Source organism: Scyliorhinus torazame, chromosome 12 (genome assembly GCF_047496885.1).
Source record: "Scyliorhinus torazame isolate Kashiwa2021f chromosome 12, sScyTor2.1, whole genome shotgun sequence".
Classification (NCBI taxonomy): Eukaryota; Metazoa; Chordata; class Chondrichthyes; order Carcharhiniformes; family Scyliorhinidae; genus Scyliorhinus; species Scyliorhinus torazame.
Genome location: NC_092718.1, coordinates 202,576,228 through 202,591,943, shown reverse-complemented (window position 1 = coordinate 202,591,943; position 15,716 = coordinate 202,576,228). Strand labels below are relative to the sequence as shown.

The 15,716-nt window shown below is 47.3% G+C and overlaps 1 protein-coding gene and 1 long non-coding RNA gene across 5 annotated transcripts in view; both read right to left on the bottom strand.

Annotated features, from left to right (window-relative positions):
* The window catches only part of LOC140387285 (uncharacterized), a 51,406-nt gene extending 40,790 nt beyond the window's left edge, over nucleotides 1-10,616 (bottom strand). The window contains exons 1-2 of the long non-coding RNA XR_011933834.1: nucleotides 10,593-10,616; nucleotides 4,856-4,900 (exon numbers count right to left, since the gene is read on the bottom strand). This is a non-coding gene — a long non-coding RNA (uncharacterized lncRNA). The remainder of the gene's footprint in view (nucleotides 1-4,855; nucleotides 4,901-10,592) is intronic.
* cuedc1b (CUE domain containing 1b) overlaps nucleotides 1-15,716 on the bottom strand; it is a 403,376-nt gene that overhangs the window by 250,166 nt on the left and 137,494 nt on the right. The window lies entirely within an intron of this gene.

The window sequence follows — 15,716 nt, the reverse complement described above, 5'->3', positions numbered from 1 at the left end:
GTGTCAACCAAACTTTTATATTCTTTCATTCAGGGCATTCCCTCTGGTACGGTCCTCTTCAGTCCCTCATGTCCAAGGGTTACAAACCAAAGCGTATTAGGTGCGTTGCTGACTTATCGATCCCTTGCCAGATCTGGTTTCACTATGATGTGGAGATGCCGGCGTTGGACTGGGGTGAGCACAGTACGAAGTCTTACAACACCAGGTTAAAGTCCAACAGGTTTGTTTCGATGTCACTAGCTTTCGGAGCGCTGCTCCTTCCTCAGGTGAACTGAGGAAGGAGCAGCGCTCCGAAAGCTAGTGACATCGAAACAAACCTGTTGGACTTTAACCTGGTTTCACTATGTCAAATCTCTACTGGGCCTCACCACTCCAAAAGCACATATAGACCCTCTTCCCTGCTCATCCCATCGACATCTCTAACAACAAGGGCAAGGACCACGAGATTTCTTTCAACCCACATCTACTCATCAGCCTTCTCTTGCCTAATTAAAATAAAAACAATTTGCATTTATGTGGCACCTTTCACAAATACCAAACATCCCAAAGCATTTTACAGTCAATAAAGTAATTTATGCAATGTCGTCGTTGTTGTAACATCGGAAACATGGCAGCCGTTTTGTACACAGCAAGCTCCCACAAGCGGCAATTCGATAATGGTCAGATAATCAGGTTACGCCATGTTGATTGAGGGGTTAGTATTGGCTAGGACTATTGGGCGGCATGGTAGCACAGTGGTTCGCACAGTTGCTTCACAGCTCCAGGGTCCCAGGTTCGATTCCCGGCTTGGGTCACTGTCTGTGCGGAGTCTGCTCATTCTCCCCGTGTCTACGTGGGTTTCCTCCGGGTGCTCCGGTTTCCTCCCACCGTCCAAAGATGTGCAGGTTAGGTGGATTGACCATGTTAAATTGCCCTTAAGTTCGGTGGGGTTACTGGGTTATGGGGATAGGGTGAAGGTGTGGGCTTAAGTGGGGTGCGCTATCCAAGAGAAGGTGCAGACTCGATGGGTCGAATGGCCCCCTTCTGCACTGTACATATGATTCTAGGACACCAGGGATATCTCCCCTGCTCTTTGAAAGAGTGATATGGAATCTTTTACGTACACGAGAGATGATAAGAAATTGTAGGAGTAGGCCATTCAGCCCATCGAGCCTGCTCAGTCATTCAATAATATCATTGCTGATCGGATTGTGGCCTTAACTCCACTTTACTGCCTGCCCCGCCCCCAGAATCTCATATTTAATTTTAGCGTGTGCTCATTTTATAACCCTGACAAGATCATTTTAGTTTTATTTGTTTTTGGGGCATGGGCAAGGTTGGAGTGGCTACATTTATTGCCATCTTTACTGCGCCCCGAGTAGGTGCTTGACGAGACTCCTTGAAGCACTGCCGTCGTTATGGCAACGATGCTCTCACAAGGGTTTTAGTAGGGAATTGTAGACATTTGGCCTTAAAGTCAGGATGGTGTGACTTGGAGACGATGATAGTCCAACGACAATGCTGCTCTTGTTCCTCTTGCAGGTTCCGGGCGAGGAAAATGCCTTCAAGATAAACTTTGTGTTACAGTGCATTCTGTAGAATGTACATATTGCACTGCATTGATTATGATTTGGTCCATTTTGGCTTATAATCGATCATGATATTCCAGGATATTGAGGAGGGGGGTGGGGAATTGGTGGTGGTGATAATATTGAATGTCAAAGGGAAATGGTTGAGCTTTCAGTGATGGGCACCCGAGGTTAACGAGTGGGCTGCATGAGTGCCCCCCCCCCCCCCGCCCCCCCCGTCATCTCAATGGGCATGTTCACTAACCATGAGGGGAGGCAGTGGTGTGGTGGCATTGTCGCTGGACTAATAATCCAGGGACCCAGGGTAATCCTCTGGGGACCCAGGTGCGAATCCCACCAAGGCAGATGGTGACATTTGAATTCAATAAAAAGATCTGGAATTAGAAGTCCAACGGTTGACCCTTCATTGCCCCGATGGACAATAAATGCTTGTCCAGCCAGTGATGCCCACATCTCATAAATGAATAAAAGTAAAATGATCCCATGAATAAGATGGAATACATTTAACACACGCCAAATATTTCAGAAAGATTATAGAAAATGCTTAATCATTCATCTCTTAATAGAACTATCAGCTGCCTGGGCCCCTCCCTCAGGAATTCTTTTCCTCAACCCTTTGGGCTTGGGTTATGGATGAACCGGATTTAACATGTGACGGGGGGCTGGATTCTTCGGTACCCCAGCCACGTGCTTTCTGGCCGCGTGCCATCCACTGGTGGCGGGGTTCGATCTTCACGCCACCGGCGGGAAAAGCGAATCACAGCAGCTGGTCAAAACCAACATTGTAAATTTGAAACAGGGTGTCAATTTATAAACGGTGTAAGTGCCGTTCATCATGGGGGCGGTACGGTGGCGCAGTGGTGAGCATGGCACTAAGGACCCGGGTCCAATGCCGGCCCCGGGTCACTGCCTGTGTGGAGTTTGCAAATTCTCCCCGTGTCTGCGTGGGTCTCACCACCCACAACCTAAAGATGTGCAGGGTAGGTGGATTGGCCACGCTAAATTGCCCTTTAATTGAGAAAAAAATAATTGGGTACTCTAAATTTATTTTTTAAGAAGTGCCGCTCATCATAACTCGAACATTGCAAAGTCGAGGACTGCCTCTATCCTGATTTACCTTTAGGATTTCCTCAGTCACCATTAGTTGATGTGTCCACGATAGAGCAGGTTGTATGTGGCCCGTGAAAGAAATAGCTTTGATGAAGGGCCTTTCTTGTTCCATGCATTCTCTTGCCTGTAGCATCCTATCAGTGAGAAGCCCATAACCATTTGCTTTGATAAAGTGGATTTCTGAAGAACATACAGCGTTCAGCTCTGAGCATTAGGTTGTAAACGTTGCATTGTGATTCAGATGATAGATGTTGATATTCCTACAAGCATTAAATTAGTATTTTCTTCAAATCCCTATTTGCATCTTTTTGAACCACTCCTGCCTACATGCACCAGGTGCTGGCTCCCACCAACATTGTACATCTTAGTTCTCTTTTTGACGTGATATTTTGTGAATAGTCCTTGAGCATGCGATGAAGTGTAGATCAGCCGCTCAAATTAGTCATCTTAGAAATTCAGCAAGAGGTGGATTACAGGCATGAAAACCCACGCCCGGTGTGACAAATACAATGGGCTGGGTTTTTTCATGGGGTTCTGAAACCCCAAAGTCAGGAAGAAATAGGGGTCCCGACCCACGCTTGCCGGGAGCGAGACCAGCTCAGCAATCTAGCCAGGGGCGGCCTCCGAGTTGGCCACCTCTGTACTCGATGTCCTAAGGGTGGCTGGGCACACCCACGGACAGGTTAAATTTAAATTTCGGAGGAGCCCTCTAGGTGGAGGGGAAACGCCTCCTGTGGATGAGATGAGCCGCTGTTGTGCTGCTGGCTGAGGCTCTGAGGCCCGGAGCGGTGGGAAAGCTGCTTCCATTGAGCTGGTGGCCTCCGCACGCGGTGGCAAAGTGCCAGCGGGGCTGCAAATCTTCCCCGAACTGGTGTAAATTGGCTGCTCACCTCCATGGACGGGGCAGCCGATGGGATTTTGCAAGCTGCCCCTGGGAAAACTCCCCATGTGGCAGAAATGCGTCAGTGAGCCGTTCTCACATGGCTCTCCGAACTATGTTCAAACCCACCTACAAGCCCACCACAATGGGCTATGGAACATTCCGCAATGTCACTTGTATTCGTCCTAATTTCAGGCTTCTTTCAACTTCATTGAAGTCTACTTGTGACAATAAGCGATTTTCATTTCATTTAATGTTGCCACTATTTACAGATGCAAAACCCAAACAAGGGGTGGGTGAAGGCTTGTGTTCTGATGCCCTGTTTGTCAACATTAAACATTCTTTCAAAATGTCAATAGTTAACGAGTCCATTAACACAGGCACAGAAATGGGATGGGATGGGGTGGGGGGAATTGGGGGAAGAGTAGAGACATGCTTGTAGCTCAGTGCAGCCTTGTAGCTAGGCTATAAAGTGCAGCTTAAGTCTAAAGAGTACCCTGGCTCTCTTATCAGTTTATCAGCAATAAATCTGCTTTTTGATAAGATAATTATCTTCTCCTTGAACACAACTACTACACAGAGCGGAATGGAATGTTTTACTTGGAAACAGTCCACAGAACCAGAGGATTGCACTATAAAAGTTCACCGATGGGTGTGGTGCTGCAGGCACGCATTTTCTGAAGGCAATTAACCTTCTCGAATGCCATGTGACACTCGGGAATATCAAATGGTTGCTTTATATCTTGTTTTTTTTTAAAGTAATGCAGGATTTTGGTCAGGGAGACCTGGGATTAATCTTAGTATTGTCCTCTCTGTGCCATTTAGGCCCACATTGAGCAGGCATTTTAAACCAATTACAAATTGGATAGGACAGTTTTCCAACCCAGTTTTCCAACTGACTACAGAGCCAAGAAGGAATGACAGAAGCTGCTCCTTATTCGTCAATGGAGTAGTAGAACCCACTGTGGCCAAAGTACAAACTATTTTTAATTTATTCGTTACTCGGGATGTGGATGCCGTCGGCTAAGCCAGTATTTGTTGCCCATCCCTAATTGCCCTTGAAGTCAATGGCTTGCAAGGGCGCTTCAGAGGGCAGTTCAGAGTCAAACGCATTGCTGTAGGTTGAGAGTCACAACTAGGTCAGACCGGGTAAGGACAGCAGATTTCCCTCCCTAGAGGACATTAGTGAACCAGTTGGGTTTTTACAACAATGATGGTGTCATGGTCACCATAACTGAGACTATCTTTCAAATCCAGAATTAATAAATCAAGTTTATATTCCACTGCAGTAACTCACCAAGGTTCCTTCGACAGCACCTTCCAAACCCACGGCCACTACCATCTGGAAGGACAAGAACAACAGATTACCTGGGAACCCCACCACCTGGAGGTTCCCCTCCAAGACACTCGTCGTCCTGACTTGAAAATATATTGTCGTTCCTTCACTGCCGCTGGGGTATCATCCTGGAACTCCTTCCCTAACAGCACAGTGGGTGGACCTACACCTCAAGGACTGCAGCGGTTCAAGGCGGCAACTCACCTCCACCTTCTGAAGGGCATCTTAATCTTAATAATCTTTATTGTCACAAGTAGGCTAACATTAACATTGCAATGAAGTTACTATGAAAAGCCCCTAGTCACCACACTCCGGCACCTGTTCGGGTACACAGAGGGAGAATTCAGATTATCCAATTCACTTAACAGCACATCTTTCGGGACTTGTGGGAGGAAACCGGAGCACCCGGAGGAAACCCACGCAGACACGGGGAGAACGTGCAGACTCCGCACAGACAGTGACCCAAGCCGGGAATCGAACCTGGGACTCTGGCTCTGTGAAGCAACTGTGCTAACCAGCGTGCTACCGTGCTGCATGTAGGGATGGGCAATAAATGCTGGCCTAACCAGCGACGCCCACATCCTGTAAAGTCATTTTTTTTTTTTTTAAAGCCTCCATGGTGGGATTCGAACCAGTGTGCCCAGCGCCTGAGCCCCTGCTTTACTAATCCAGTGACAAAAACATTACACCACTATCTCTCCGTTTTGAACTGCGAGTTGAAAAATGTCCATCTCTGAAAGACTTTTTTCCCTTTGTGCATGCATGTGAAAACAAGGATGGGAGATGGTCATTCCAAGACTTCCTCTTCCCATCAACACACAGTCAATGGGTGCGATCTAACCAAACACAATCAGAGTCCGTTCTGGGAGACATTAGCGGGGCAAGCGCCGGGAATGACCCTGCTATTTAGCTCTCTGTTGCTATTTTGAGCCCCTCCCACCGATCCCACACAGTGTCATTTCCTGCATTGAGGAGCTCCAACGACAATAGCTCCTCAGTGCAGGAAGAGATCAGGACGCCATTTGTAAATGTCACCCCAATTTCTCCACCCCCCCACCCCCCCCCCCCGACAAGGCCCCGGAGCACACCAACTCACCTGCCTTGGGGGGGGGGGGGGGGGGGGGGGTCCTCGAGCCCCCCCCCCCCCCCCCCCCCCCACCACATCCCAGTGCCTGTTTGGGTACACGGAGGGAGAATTCAGAATGTCCAAATTACTTAACAGCACGTCATTCGGGACTTGTGGGAGGAAACCGGAGCACCCGGAGGAAACCCAGGTAGACACGGGGAGAACATGCAGACTCCGCACAGACAGTGACCCAAGCCGGGAATCGAACCTGGGACCCCGGAGCTGTGAAGCAACAGTGCTAACAACTGTGCTTCCATGCTGCCCACAAACAGTTAGACCAAACATTTATCTGACATTTAGGCAGGGAGGCTAAGATTCCCTGATTGCTTGTGCGTTGGGAAAATAACTTGAATATTAATCAAGGTCCAAAGGTACTAAAACATCTGCTGTCTGCCACTAATAGAGAAATCATGATAACGTATATCAGAACTGTTTGCAACACAGTGGTGAATAGTGAAAATCTTCCTCCTTCTTAAGTATGCTTGCCTCTGCTTATCGTTTGATATTGAATAAAGCAATGATGGCCCACCTATTACTTTAGCACATACTCTAATCATTTACTTCCTCAGTCTTAACCATCTGTTCCACAATACAAAGTGTCTGAAACTCCTACAGAGCCTAACAGTTGCACACCCTGTACTAATGCACATAATAACAGGCACCTTACAATGCAATTCGTTCTACATGAAACACTTTTGAATGTTTCCGAGAGATACGGGAGGGGCACAATGTCACAGTGGTTAGCATTGCTGCTTCACAACGCCAGGGACCCGGGTCTAATTCTGGCCTTGAGTCATTGACTGTGTGGAGATTGTACGTTCTCCCCGTGTCTGTGTGGGTTTCCTCCGGGTGCTCCGGTTTTCTCCCACAATTCAAAGACGTGCAGGTTAGGTGGATCTGCCGTGCTAAATTGTCCCTTAGTGTCCAGGGTTGTGCAGGTTATGTGGGGTAACAGGGATAGGGAAGGGAAGTGGGCCTAGGCAGGATGCTCTTTCAGAGGGTTGGTGCAGGCTTGAGGGGCCAAAGGGCCTCCTTCTGCACTGTAGGGATAATATGTTCTACATATTATGTAAATCAAGTTGTTTCTTTTTCTTTCTTTAACAACCTTCCACCATTGATTGCCCGTCAAGCCTTTAAGCTGGAAAATTCTAATCAGGAGACGCCACACAAAGACAACATCTCTAAATCAAACTGATTGCTGACCCCAAGAAGTAGTATCCAAACTTCCAATGCACACCCCTTTTTATCCCACAGAGGCCAGGGCTCATTTGCAGAAGTCTATGCTGGGTAGCAATTGTTTGCTTTCTCTCATTCAGACCACTTGAGTAGAGCTCCTCAGTTCAGGGAGAGATCAGGACGCCATTTGTAAATGGCACCTGTGGTGAACGTATTCACCTAATGCACGTATGATACTGTAACCTATGACCTATGACCTGGAAGTGGTGAAACGAGCTGCTTCCAGGTACTGTACTGTAACCCCAGTGCGGAGCCACCGGGGCCATATATAAACCGGCTGCCTGTGGGCGGCATTCATCTGTACAACCGACTCTGGCTAGGCAAGTTCATGATTAATAAAGCCTAATGTTCACTCGCTCTCTCTGCCTCTCGGTGAATTGAAGGTATATCAGCACCCCAACGGTGCTCTCCTGATTTTTATGTTTGTTGACTTCAGTCGGAAGGAAAGTTAAGATGATGTAAAGGGGGCCAGCAACTCACCATCTACTGTTTTACATCATTGAATAATCAAAATTACTCCCCCCCTCAACCTTCCCTGTGTGCAGCAGTCGGGAATGTGTTGGAACAAAGGCTCATGTGTAGCAGTGGTCCCTTCAAGATTCGCACATGTGCGGCCATATGACAATCTTAAAGGGACTGTGTAGTGCAGCAATCAGGCTGCGTACAGCAAAGAGAAATTAAAGGGACATTGTCTCCAGTACTGGCGGGGTTTTTTTCAGTACAAGTAAACCTAACCACGTCTATCCCCTTGTCCAATGTCTATAATCTAACGAAGGACCAGTTATCTCTCTGCATACTGAATATTTCAAATAAAAGAAGGGTCCTGAATGGACTTCTCACAGGTTTCAAAGTTCTGTGATTCACATGGTCCACTGACAAATTATTAATGCCAATCCATCTCGGAGTTATTTAATGTGGTTTCTTTCTGTGTGAGCAGTTTCAAAAACCACCAATCTGCATATGGAGACCTTTGAGAGAAATACCCTATTGGATCGCTGAGGACGATTCAAATGCTTCACACAGAATGAATGATATTGTGCAATTACTATTATTAAGTAAGTAGATGTGGCAAACATTTTATGAACAGTAAAGTCCCAAAAAATGAATGAGATGCAACTTTTAATTCTTTTTGGTGGCATTGGGGGAAGAATGTTGGTCAAGACACCAGAACTCCTTGCTCTTCTTCTGATAGTTGCCATGGAATCTTTAACATCCGCCCAAGCTTGCAAACAGGGGCTTGATTTGATGACTTAGCTAGAGGACAACATTTCCTCAGAACTGTCCTAACATGCCAGCCTTTAGGCTACCTGGTTTTACCCTGTAGGCGAGGCTTGAAGTCACAACCACCAGCAACAATAATGCTTCTTGAATAGCTGGTTCTGTTAACTGATCACCTCTAGTTGTTGGGGTGAGGGAGTGGTTGGAAACTTACCTCCCGGTCTTTTGTTCCCGGCTCCATGGAGAAAGCTAATTATGCCGTGTTTTGTTTCAATGCTGCTCAGCCCATACCTGAATGTGGGGAAGTACTTGCTGAGTCTGTGCTCTTCATTGCCAACTGGTAATTCGGCAGAGGTTCAATCCCTATGGAGAGCACTATAGGCTGCTCAAGAGGCAATGTGAGGGAGTATGATCTCTGCATTACACAACACCATCCTGCCTAGTTCCTCCCCAAGATGGCAACAGGTGAATCCTCACAATCAAGAACATTCAAGAATGTACAACTGTCGCATATCCATATTAATAGGATATGTCATAATATGCACCCATGCGCATGATGAGTTAAAAACAGTGACAGACACCCAGGTTAGCCAATCAACATACAGGACAGAACACAACCGATCAGCAGACAGAACACCAGAGGGGGACTTCCAACTATAAAACACACGAGGCATCAGCACTCCGCCTCTTTCCACTGGTGACAACTGTAGTGACAGTCAGGTTGTATATATCAGTCAGCACCTTCTACACGTGGATCAGAGCTAGCCTGGTCTAGTTAGTTAGAGTTAGTACACTTAGATTAGTAGAGTGTCAACCCACAGCCAGCTGTGTGCATTGTTACAGAAGTTCAATAAATCGTATTGAACCAACGCCTACATTTGGTGTATGCTTTACCGTTCATCTGCATCCTGTTGCAGTCCGTGTTACCCCAGGGCGAAGAACACGACAGGATATACTCCTATAAATAGTTTGCAAGCAAAATATACACCATGCTCAAATATAACAGTCTAAAAAAACTTTAAAAACTGCTGTAATAAAAATCTTTAAAAACAAGCTGCCTGGGAATATACTTCCTGGGATGATTTGCCCTGTAAAGTTATTCAAGTTTGATCATCCAATGAAGGTGTGAATAACTACATAGCCAATCAAAGGGAGAGTAGCAAGATTCCATCCTTCGATTGGCTGCTACGTTTAAAATCTGATGGGATTCCTCTGCTGATAGGATTTTGAACTGAAGTTTAGTCAACAGCTTGCACTGATCCACGACCCAGTAATGGAAGGAAAACAAATTCAAAGATCGTTGGCTTCAGATTTTCCAGGTGGACTCCTGGGGTGAAATCATTCTTTCTCGTTGAATAAACTTTGATACAAAGTTAAGACTTAAAACAAAGTGCAGAACCTTTAACAAAGTGGTGGTGAGTAAGGGCAAGGACTCAAGGCTCCCACAACAGTCTTGTCCTGCAGTTTGATTTTTCTGAACTATTCTGGATTCTCGTCTACCTTTTTACAATGAATATTGAAAGTTGACTATTGTCCCTTCACAAGCATCCATCCAGCAACTCCCTCCCTCCTTCTCCTTTGAGAAACGGGTTACATTTGATTTATCCATAATTTTACTTTCAACCAGTCCTATAATTTATCAACTCACCGCGCGAAAAACTACCAGGAGGGCTGCAACAAGGAGAATCTCTGCTACAGTTAGTAAGAAAATGCATGCCGAGAAAAGGCCATTCAGTCCATCAATAGCATCCTGGTCATTGGCACCATCATGGTTTTGACCCAACCCTACTCATTCGCTCGCCTGAGGAAGATGATTCACCGCAAGGAAAAATTCTAGGAAGATAAAAATGTCTCACTGACTTTTCAGAACGTCAAGGGATTAGACTAACCTGATAACCAACATTAGTCAACACTGACCTGTCGCATTCGACAGAAACCCAACAACCTGTTTCACAAAACATAACATTGGCTAATACTGTACATTGGAAACCGGGAATCTAGATATTTTTATCTAAAAACTATCTCAGCATTCAAATATCGTTTAAACATCGTAAAGGTGAGCTAGATTTTCTACATTCCACTGGTTTAGTCACACAAATCAAGAGTCATATACCTTACCTCTTATGAATCCAGAACCTACAGTGTCCAGCGATTGCTACATGGAGTGAAGCCCAGGGCAGAGATTTTCTTCTAAACTTGTCACATGTCACTCACAAAGATTTCAAGACCTTGCCAGTGTAGAATCAATAAAAAAGTTTAAAGGTGTAATCACCTGGTTAACAAATAACAGCAACATCTACTCATTAGCTCATGCAAGCACAATATTAATCATTTGTAATTGCCCATTTTGGCTTCCCTTGTCTGCACAGCTGCTGGGCTGCATGCATCTGGAAGCATCATTGTTTTGTTTCAGGTAGTTTATTTTTATTTCTGTCCTCTCCAATAGGCTCACCGTTCACCAGGCATGCACCATGCTTCTACGCAGTGCCACCTTTATGGCGGCTAGTGATGGAGGTCCTTGGCTTGGGACCAAACCGGCTGTGAGAAAACCATAATCAAGCTATTAGCCTACTTAGTACCCTTGTTTTATTTCCCCATTTGTCTCCCCTTCAGCCCTGAATTCATGCTGGGGGCACTGACCCTCCAATGGGCAGCCACGGTAGCACAAGTGGATAACACTGTGGCTTCACAGCGCCAAAGTCCCAGGTTCGAATCCCCGCTGGGTCACTGTCGGTGCGGAGTCTGCACGTTCTCCCAGTGTCTGCGTGAGTTTCCTCCGGGTGCTCCGGTTTCCTCCCACAGTCCAAAGACCTGCAGGTTAGTGGATTGGCCGTGATAAATTGCCCTTCGTGACCAAAAAGTTTAGGAGGGGTTATTGGGTTACGGGGATAGGGTGGAAGTGAGAGCTTAATGTGGGTCGGTGCAGACTCGATGGGCCGAATGGCCTCCTTCTGCACTGTATGTTCTATGTAAAACTACGTAATGCAAGGAGCCCTCTGATACCTCACCTGTGGCCATTCTTCATCTGGGAGCCCGGTGAGTCTCAAAGGGGATATCTGAGCCAAAACTACGCTGGCCCCACATATTCAGACCTTCCAAAACAGGCCACCTCCATTTCAACATTTTACAAGTTTGGACGATGCTAAACTTAAGCATTTCTTATTTAACCTAGTTCAGATATATATAGAACTCATGACCTGGATATCAATTCAGCACAGTTTGCTAAAATGAAAACTCTGGCTAGAGTGATCCCAGGTGAAATAACTTGGAACCAATATGAAATCAGCTCCTAGCCAGCACAGCCCTATATTATAAAGTACAGATAATTCAGCACTAATAGCCTGCCTCACTTAGAGAAAGCATATAAACAGAGGGATTCCTGCTGGCAAGGTGGGGGGAGGGAGACTCAATCCACCTTAGGTAGATTGACCACGCTAAATTGCCCCTTAGTGTCCAAAGATGTGCAGGTTACGGGGATAGGGCGGGGTAGTGGGCTTAGATAGAAAGCTCTTTCAGAAGGTCAGTACAAACCCGATGGGCTGAATGGCCTCCTCCTGCATTGTCGGGATTCTATGGATTCGGAATGCAAGATATTTTCAGCTGTGGTTCAGTTAGTAACACTCTTGTCTCCCAGGTTCTGGGTTCAAGTTCAACTCCAGAGCTTGAGCACACAGATCAAGATTGACATTGCAGTACAGTAATGAGGGAGTGCTGCAGTGTTGGAGGTGCCGTCTTTTGAATGAGACATTAAACTGAAGCCCCATCAGCCTGCTCGAGTGGATGTAAAAGATCTTCATGGCATCATTTCAAAGAACAATAACAGAGTTGTGGGAGCCCTGGCCAACATTCGTCCCCCAATCAATATCGCGAAAACAAATTATCTGGTTCTTTACCACCTTGCTGCTTATTGGAATTGGCTGATTGCAAATTGACCACCATGTTTCTTATATTACAACAGTCACTACACGTCTGAAATACTTTAGCAGCTGCTTTGGGACATCGTGAAAAGCTCCATATCAATGCAAATCGTTTCTTATTATTCTGCATCCAGCTGACCTCTGAATGCTCGATGCTGACGTTGGATGTCATTTTCATGTGCACCAAAATATAAACAAACTGTAGAAAGACAGCAACGAATTATTTATTGAATTGAAAGACAGCAAGAGTTTCTCAAAGGGGCGGCACAATGGTGCAGTGGTTAGCATTGCTGCCTTACAGCGCCGAGGACCCGGGATCGAACCCGGCCCCTGCGTCACTGTCAGGGTGGAGTTTGAACACTCTCCCCGTGTCTGCGTGGGTCTCACCCCCACAACCCATAAAGATGTGCAGGGTAGGTGGATTGGCCACGCTAAATTGCCCCTTAATTGGGGGAAAATAATGAATTAGTACTTTAAATTTATTTTTAAAAAGTGAAAGTTTCTAAAAGTATATAAAACGGAAATGAATAACAACAATGGGCGTTGGTCCCTTTTATGGAGAATTAAAAATACAAAACAAGCAAACGGCAGAGACTGTGGACAAGTATTTTGTAACAAAAACAGAAAATGCTGGACAATCTCAGTGGCAACATCTGTGGAGAGAGAACAGAGCTAACATTTCGAGTCTGGATGACTCCGTGTCAAAGCTAGTAGTCAAAGCAAGGATTTGGTATCTACTTTCACAGTCGAAGACACGCACAGAATCCCAAGAATGGTAAAAAGTCAGGGGCCGAAAGGGAGAGAGGAACTTCAAACAATCATGGTCACTGGAGAAAAGGGCCTGAGAAAACGGATGGGACTAAAGGCTGACCAATCCCCTGGGCCTGATCGCCTGCACTCTCAGGTCTTAAAAGAAGTGGCTGCAGAGATGATGGTGGATTCCATGGGTTGTAAGCTTCCAAAATTCCCTAAATTCTTGAAAGGTCTCAGCGGATTGGAAAACTTCAAATGTTCAGAAAATGAGGTGGACGAGGGTGGCATGGCGGCACAGTGGTTAGCACTGCTGCCTCACGCGGCGCTGTGAAACCGGGATCGATCCCGGCCCCGGGTCACTGTCTGTGTGACGTTTGCACATTCTCCCCGTGTCTGCGTGGGTTTCACCCCCACAGCCCAAAGATGTGCAGGGTAGGTGCATTGGTCACGCCAAATTGCCCCTTAATTGGAAAAAAATGAATTGGGTACTCTAAATGTATTTATTTTTAAATGAGGGGAACGGAAAGCAGGATATTATAGGTCAGTTGGCGTAATGATGCACGTTCAAAGACTTCATTAGAAACACAAAAGGTATTTATTAATAAGAAACAACGGCCAGGAACCCCCCCCCCCCAACCCCGTCTGCCCTGGAGCAGCCCACCGGCTTTCCCAGTCCTCAACATGTCTTCTACCTAAGAGGGGACTCCACCCTCTGGGTTAACGGCCAACTTTCAGTCCCACTCAGTCCCCCGAGCCTGGTGAATGGCCCAGTGAAAAAGTCAAGGGTATTTGCTCACCTTAAAATGCTGATGTGGTGTTTCTGCAGGCGACTCAGAGAGCAGACAAGGTTGTGGAAGGGGCGGGTGGGACACGTTTTTCCATTCGGACTTTGATGGTCAGGCCCGGGCGCAGCAACTTTAATCAATAAAAGAGTTCAATTTCCTGCCGCTAGGATCCTGGCAGACACCAGTGGGAGACATCTTATTGTTCATGGGTCTCTGCCAGGCACCTCGGTGGTCCTAGTTATTGTCTACGCTCCAAACTGGGACAATATGGGTTTTATTAACAATTATCCCTGATTTGGATTCACATCAGCTAACCTTGGTATCAACAGGTAAGGCTATGGGCCAGCTGCGACGTTCGAGGGCGGTATTTTATGAACATGGGGAGAAGGCCAGTCTCCTTTTAGCTCATCGGCTGAGGTGGCAGGTGGCTTCCCGGGAGATGGTGCACTGGGGGGCAGACTGGTTTCCGTTCTGCTTAGGGTCAATGTAGCTTTTGAAATATTTTGGGTGGGATTCTCTGACCCTGAGGCTGAGTGTTCACGCTGGCTTAAATGGCGTCGCGTTTTACGCCGGCGTCAACAGGTCCCCAGGAGCAGCGGTTCTGAGCCCTACAGGCCAGCACGACACTGGAGCGACCCACGCTGCTCCAGCTGCCGAAACCGGCGTCAAATGGGCGCGTGGGTCTGCGCATGCGCGGTGGCTTCCTTCTCTGCGCCGGCCCCGACGCAACATGGCGTAGGGCTATAGGGGCCGGCGCGGAGCCAGGCCACAGTGGAGACCCCCCCGGGGTCGGACCCCCCCCCCCCCGGAGACCCCCCAGGGATGGACACTCGGACACCTCCCCCCCTCCCCTACCAGGCTACCCCGAAAGGATGCACGCTGAGGTCCCGCCGGGTAAGACCACATGTGGACGGTGCCAGTGGGACTCGGATTTTGTTTGCGGCCACTCGGCCCATCCCGGGTGGAGAATCGCCGGGGGGGGGGGCGCGTGTAGAGCGGCCCGCGCCGGCACTAACAGCGCCGATTCTCCACTCACCGGAGAATCGGCGGACCGGCGTCGGGGTGGTGTGACGCGATTCGTGCCTGGACCGGCGATTCTCTGACCCGGCATGGGCTGAGAGAATCCCGCCCTTTGTCTCTGTGGATTGGAGCCCCTGGTGGAGAGTTTGGCAATGACGGATTTGTTTGGATGGGTTCTCCATCCCAGAGCTGGAGAGGGAGAGGCGGAGGAGTTGAAATCCCTGATGGGCTCAGAGGAAATCTGGAAATATATTAGGTTGATGCAGACGGGTAAAGCTGCTGACCCTAATGGTTTCCCCATTGAGTTTTACAAGAATTTGGGGGAACAATTGATCCCTCTAGTTTTAGATATGTTTAATGAGTCCCTAGCCTGGGGTTCGTTGCCCGTTACACTTACCCAGGCCTCTATTTCCTTGATGCTTAAGTAGGACAAGGACCCTACTGAATGTGGGTCATATCGACCTATTTCACTTTTGAACGTGCACGCTACTTTACTCGCAAAAGTGCTGGTTGGAGTCCTGCCTCCCAGAGGTGATCTCAAAAGACTAGACAGGCTTCATCAAGGGTCAGCAATTGTTGGGCAACATACGTCGGCTATTAAATGTTGTGTTCTCTCCCTCTTCAGTCCTCGAACCGGACGCAGAAAGGCGTTTGATAGGATAGAGTGGGGATTTCTCTTTGAGATTCTCGGGAGATTTGGATTTGGGCAAAAGTTTATATCCTGGGTGTGTTTACTTCAAAGGGCTCCCTCTGCTAGTGTTCACACT